At 34.0% G+C, this 7,277-nt stretch overlaps 1 long non-coding RNA gene across 1 annotated transcript; it reads left to right on the top strand.

Annotated features, from left to right (window-relative positions):
* Positions 1-4,297: 4,297 nt before the first annotated feature.
* On the top strand, positions 4,298-5,048 carry LOC113781710. Its single transcript, XR_003469660.1, has 4 exons — positions 4,298-4,531; positions 4,637-4,690; positions 4,759-4,851; positions 4,960-5,048. It is a non-coding gene; the product is annotated as an uncharacterized LOC113781710 (long non-coding RNA).
* Positions 5,049-7,277: the final 2,229 nt, after the last annotated feature.

Below are 7,277 nucleotides of genomic sequence, written 5' to 3'. Positions count from 1 at the left end.
ACTACAAGAAATTTGGCCTTTTGTGACAACATACTCTGTGACAATATATAAAGTTGTCACAATTGAAGACTTTAGTGACAACATTAAAAGTCATCATTCTTGATCGTGGGTTCACCCATCAACAGTGACAACACGGGATAAGTCGTCACAGTATGGATGGCGCGCAACTATCCAGTCTGGCGGGAGATCACCATTGTGACGACTCAAAAAGATGTTGTCACTGTAGGACCAACTTCAGTGACAACTTGTTAATATCGTCACAATATGGTGAAACGTTCTAAATTAGTGACAACAAGTAGTCGTCACTGTACAAAGCGTTTATTCCCATTCCACTTTCACTAATTCTACGATGACACCCTAATATTTTCAATATGGCACATATGTTGTAAATAAATTTTATTAATTCTACTATGACACCCTAACTTTAACATTTTGACCCCATATACCACCTTAATTTTTTCAATATGGGCCATATGTTATAAATAAATTTTATTAATTCTACTATGACATCCTAACTTTTACGTTTTAGCCCCATATACCACATTAATTTTTCGATATGGCCAATGTGTTGTAAATAAATTTAATTAATTATGTTATTTCACTGAACTTTTATATTTTAGGCCCGTATTTGGTAAACTAATCTCATTAACTCTACCATGACACTAGTATCTTTTGCAATTTAGCCTCGTATGCAATAAAGAGTGGTTGTATTAATTCTATTATCGCACCCTATGCTTTTACACATTAGGTTGTGTTCATCATTAGCAAAATAAGGAAGGTATTGTAAAAAAAGATGTTTACCTAGTTTTTAATTATTCCAAATGTAACTAATACCTAGTTATAAAGTTAAAAAATATCATGAATTCATTATTTAGTTCTGTTGACAACATAGGGGAAATTACTGATAATAGTAGTGTGAAAATAATGGTAGAGAATAATAAAATTTAATATGAAAGTAAGTAAAAATCTTGACAATTGCATGACTGGAGTTTGTTATGTATTACAATTTACAATAATGTGATAAAAAAAGTTTCATTAATTCTATTATGACACCTTAACTTTTGTACTTTAGCCCCATATGTAGTACACCAATTTCTTTAATTCTATTATTACATCCTAACTTTTGCAATTTAGCCCCATATTTAATTCACAAATTTCATTAAGTGAACTATAGCACTCTAACTTTTACAATTTATCCCCATATGTAATACACGAATTTTATTAATTCTGTTAGAGCACCCTATGGTGTTGCAATTTAGCCCTTTTTTCTATTTACAAAATACAGAAGGTATCTTAATAAACTATGTATACATATTTTATAATTTTTCCAAATTTAGGTAATAATTTGTTATAAATCTAAAAAAATTTCATACATTCCCTATTTATCCTGATGACAACATGGTGGAAAATTAATAAATAGGACAATCTGAAAATAGAGGTCATTAATAGTAGAATTTAACAATAACTGAATATGAAATTAAAATTAAGTCTAATCCTAACATTTCCATGATCAAAAAGTTGTTATTAATTATAATAGTCACATTTATCATTTATGAATTGGTACTTATACCAAATACCTAACAATATCTAAATATGAAATTAAGTCTAATCCTAACATTTCCATGATCAAAAAGTTGTTATTAATTATAATAGTCACATTTATCATTTATGAATTGGTACTTATACCAAATACATTTAGCGTTTCGTACATGTATTTGTAAACTATTTCGCTTGTTCAATCAACTAATTCAATCGTCAGATTTTGTTAGACTATAAGTCATACATAATTGATAGCACCAAAATATGAGTACCGAAAAGAGTTGGATTAAAAGAATGTTTATTTTTTTTCGAATCATAAATATATTTCTAACAACATTTTTAGTTTTTGTACTATTTTATTATATAATAAATTAGAAAGAGTCCTATATTAGTTAAAAATGCTAAAAAATTTTGCCCAAACACACTAAATTATCATATTCTATTATTTTAATGCAACCTGAGAGTAAAAGAAAATAGAAAAACTAATTACATAACATAAAGTTGAGAAAAAGAAAAAATAGAGAGATAGGAGAAAGAACGAAGAAAGCGTGAATTTTTTGCATCTAAATAAGAAGAAGGCGTGTTATTTATATATTCAGAACTAAGAGCGGCAAATTGAAAAATTCAAGAGGCATGGCGCGGTGAAAGAATTTTAAGGAAACGACATCGTTGCTTCAGTAGTATGCACTCTATGTCCAAAACACTTGGCCAAAATTTCAGACATCTTCTCCCCCTCTCTTTATCCTCCTCACTTCACCGAATGTACTACTCTGTATCAAGCTCGCACTACCAAATCCATCCATGAACCAGAGTTTTCAATTGTCTTCCATAAACAATTAGTGCAAGCACTTTCAATTTGGGTTACTTTGTTGAGCTCGCACCACCAACATCCCTAATTCAGAGCTTGATACATTGGCTTGGTGGCAAGAAATTAGAAATTAGGGCTTGAGAATTTGGGTGAAAGCTGAAGTTTAGAGCTTGAAGCTTGGGGAAAACGGGAAATTAGGGATTGAAGGCATAGTTTGAGGTAATTTCAATATTTGTGTCTAATTTTGCATTGCATGGTAGGGATGTTCATGGCTATGGCTAGTTGCACCTTCTCTGTTTCTTGTCCGATTTAGTTTTTAGGTTCTTGAATCCCTTTTTGTTCTGGTTTTATAGATTTGTTGGATTTTCATGAATTGGTTCTTTGTTAGCGACTTTTGGGTAGAGTCCTGTGAATCTTGATTTGGGTTTTGGCAAAATTTGGTCAAATTTCTCATGTCTCTTTGGAAGTGCTATTTCTAATTGAAAAGAATAAAAAACGAGCTAGCCCATTTTGGCTTTTTATGAAATCTAAAATTTGAGTTTTTAAAGGGGTGAACGCTTCAGTTTTGATTTGGTTTTTCGGTAAAAGCAAGAAAGATTGTTGTTTTTCATCCTTTTGTGGAGTTGGAGATGATTTGAGTTTGTGGACTCGAGAAACTTGAGGTTGGTTTAATGTGCTGAGGTTGTTCAATGGCTGTGGAAGATTTGGTTGAGATGAAATTCAGGCTTGCTGATGGCAGTGACATTGGACCAAGCAAGTTTAGTCCTTCTACAATCGTGTTATCTCTAAAGGAAAAGATGACTTCTTTATGGCCTAAAGGTTATAGTTTACTGAAATCTACACAAAAGTGCTAATTTGCTGTACTTCATATTCCAATTCTTTTGTTTATTTATACTTTGATGTTTTGTATTGTGTTCTATCTAAGCTATGAAAATTTGTCTACCCTTTTGTAGATATATATTGTGGCTAATTTTACTATCTTCAAAATCTGGTGTTGTTTTGTTTACTTTGCTGTCATGGTTTTCCATTTTGACATGTTTGCAAGATGTTTCTCTGATAAAGGATTACCTTACGTGATTCATAAGGTAATTTTTTGTTCTTTGGCTTGTTTAATCTTGTTCCTACTGAGACTTTTGCCTATAACTTTCTATGGTATGACATCCAAGTTCGTTTCATAAATAGTTAAGCTAATTTCTCCAAATCTTTTCATACATTATTTGCATTTTCAGCTTTCTTGTCTGACTTAAAACTTTACTGATTTAACCTCCTAGCTGCAAATCACTCGCCCCTCAGGCATAGGCTGATGCACACAAAAGGAAATGTAGACATACAACAAAAATGGGCGACAGTGGGGAGGTGGCAGGTTAACCCATGTGTCTTATGTTGAAGCAAATAAAAGGAAACTCAGGCTATCTTGCCTTCCTTTAGCCACTGAAATTACTCTACCATCTCTAGCACTGTACTTCCCAAATCCATGTTAGACAAGAAGTGATATTTAAGCACCTGAAATTCCATCATTAATAAAACCTGAAAGCAGGTATCTAAAGTTGTAGACTTCATCTTCAGTGGTCCTGCTAACCTGGGACTTAAAATTCTTTCTTTTATTTCAATTAAAATTTCAAGAACAAGGTCTTCCATAGTAAGTTATTGGTGTGCTAGATTCCTAAGGTAATTTTACAAAAAAAAAATTTTGTGGGAATGCTGAAAAACATAAATTGAAATCACAAAATGAACTTAATCAGACATGGATGACCATTCTTCTACAATCCAGCAGTGATAAAATTTTTTGTCAAATATGTACTAGAATAACAAGTAAATTCTTCTAACAAGAACAATGAAATGAGTAACTGTCTAGAAGCTTTTTGTTGGAAAATCTCCACCTAAGAAACTGCACTATAACAAGCAACTGTCCTGATATCTAATTCTCTGGCTAGTTTGTTATAGCCTTGCCTGCACTAGGACTAGGTAGACTGCCCATCCAAGCCGGAGGCAACATACTGGTGTGCTCGTGCACAGTCTGGAACAGAGGTGGCAATGCAGCGTAAACTAATGTTGTTTCTTTCATGGCTGAATTTGCAGCACCTGATCCATCTCTGGCCTCTCCGTTTGACCAAACACTAATCTTAGGTTGTAGTCCTTGGATCGCCTCAGCATTGTAGTGCTGGTGGATTCAATGAAGATGAGGTGTAAACACATGCAAAATATATTTCGTTTGCCTTGATCTCATTTTCTTTTGGCATTGATTTTATAGAGAGATACTTATGGGACTTTCTTATTGTTAAAACGCAGGCTCGCTTTTTCTTCCAGCAGCTAATATCTGGTGTTAGTTACTGTCATTCAATGGTGAGATATTAGAACTATTTATTCTTTTTGAGTCCTCTTATTATTATCTCATTGTTCTCTCAATGCAGGAAATCTGTCACAGGGACTTGAAGCTGGAAAACACACTTTTGGATGGGAGTCCAACACCACGTCTTAAAATATGTGATTTTGGTTATTCTAAGGTTACAAATCTTTGCATTTGGAATTAAAAAAAATTGTGATTCAATTGACTTCATATTTTTTTCTGTGGATAATTTGAAATTTTGTTGGTTTCTGGCATTTACTTGCAGTCCGGTTTGTTGCACTCACAACCCAAATCGGCAGTTGGAACACCAGCATATATTGCACCTGAGGTCCTGTCAAGGAAGGAATATGATGGCAAGGTCTGTATCATCAAAATTCTTGAAGAATTTACGAAGATTCTCTCCCTCTGAGCATTAGTTTCCTCTTCTAGTTAACTCTTTACTGTGATAGTATAATGGAATTTCCTCCCTTTTGCTGTGATATGGTATTACTAGATCGACTAGTATCCCCAACTTGCATCCAAACATAGTCAAAAGTAGTAGTACTGTTTCTTCTAAATCAGCAATATGGCCCTTGTCTCAAGCATCTTGTAAACTTTGTGCTAGTGGTTATGCTTCTTCAGTTCATTTCTTCCTGCTTAACAGGCAGGCACTGCTGCCTACTTTCTGCTCATTAAATAGTTTTGTGAAGCATGATATATTATTAAGTAGAAGCAAATGTTATGTGCAAACAAGAACAATTTTTTTTGTTCCTCTAACATTGCATTAGAAGCCTTAAGTTCGCATATACCAAATGAAAATTATAATCACAAATTAATAGTTAAAGCCAAATTATATCTCTATTCTGCATCTTAGTTATTAAGACATAATCACAAATAAATGTATAATGTCATCTAGTAAAACCTCACAAATGAACCTGTTGTTACAAACTTTTTGGCAAAATTTAGCATGGAAAAAATTTAAACAGTCCTAGGAACTGAAAGAAAGATCCTGAAGATATGGTTCTGCTCCAGTTAATTTAATGAGCGCCTTCAAATATGGTATTTTTCTGCTAACTTTCACAGATCAGAAAACTGAACAACAGTGTAACCTTGGGCTCAATGGCATATATTTGAAACACAAATTGGACAACATACTGCAAATACAAATCAAATCATAACTACTGCCTAGTTTGTTTGCCAAACAAAGTTCAGAACTAAATCACATGGAAACTCTGATTGGAACAAAATTGACGTATATTATAACATTTGAAGCTGGTCATTCTTTGTCTATCTATTGCTAAGCCATAACTTGACTCCATTTTGATTTGACTTGATTAATTATGTATTATAAGAAGTAGGATGCCAAGTCCATCAAGCAAAATCTGAAGAAGCTTTGTAAAACAACTGGGAAATATCAAATCCAAGGAAGCGATATTTACAATAAGTGTTGGTTACAGAAACCGCTGAGTCTACAAACAATTTGGCAACTCAGTGCTAACAAAACAATTCCTGAATAGTTATTTAATCGTATTAACAGGCTAGCATACCTGGTGGCCAATGACAACTGGAGCATTTTGGAGGATAAAATGCATAAAGTTATCTGCTCTTGTTAGCATCTGAGAAAGTTCTTCTACTGGGGAAGACTGCTTTTCTAGATTTTCTATACTTTCCTGCAATTTTTCTAGTAGTATTTGCTCTCGCTGGATACTTGCCTCCAATAGCTTCTCTAAATGCAATGCCCTCTGCTTCCAGTACTTGATACTGTCAAACTCTACATCATTTATTTCAAGTCTTTCATCATGGACAACTACATCATGTTTCCTTCGTGGAACTTTCTGATAGACATATTTCAAGTTGTCATCAAATATGGAGATTGGACGCTTGTCGCCCCCATATCTTTCTTCCTCAAACCGATGTTCCTCCAATATCTCTAATTTCTTGAGTTCAGATTCCTGCTGTTGTTTGTTCAGGGTATCAAGCTCTTCTCTAAGAAGGCCGGTAAGGCATTAGCCTGCTTATATTTCCCAGTTTCTTACGCAAGTAAGCCCAACTGTGATGAACTGTTGGTCCTGTAATTGTCTCAGTCTAGGAGACGTTTAAAGTCCACAATCTTAGGCTCTTCATTGATCGTAACCTCCTTTAACATATCTTGATCTGGTCGTGGATTTTCAATATTGAACTGCTTCCCAGCTTCATTCATATCTTCAGGCCACATTGAAGATAGGACTTCAACGTCCATTTCTTCAAGTTGATCACTCTCCATCTCACAAACCATTGAAACCTCTGACTACCACATCCAACTCCTCCACCAGTTTGAATTGAACCTCAAAATTGATAGGGAAAGATACTTCAATGACTTGTATCCTACAGGTAATCAACGACAAAAAAGCTCAATTTTGTGATGCAGGAAAATCTGCAGAATCAGATCAGACTGAATTCTGGTTTGGAAGAATGTTCAAGACAAGTTAATGCATACCAATACTTGTGCATCTAATATGAAATTTGATCAACTAAACCATTGTATGACTTCAGCTTTGGAATAGAGGCAGCAGCTCAAGAATTCATGATATAGGAATTTAGTAGCTTATATAAACTGCACCAAGT

Source organism: Coffea eugenioides, chromosome 8 (assembly GCF_003713205.1).
Source record: "Coffea eugenioides isolate CCC68of chromosome 8, Ceug_1.0, whole genome shotgun sequence".
NCBI lineage: Eukaryota > Viridiplantae > Streptophyta > Magnoliopsida > Gentianales > Rubiaceae > Coffea > Coffea eugenioides.
This window is presented reverse-complemented; position numbering and strand designations above follow the sequence as displayed.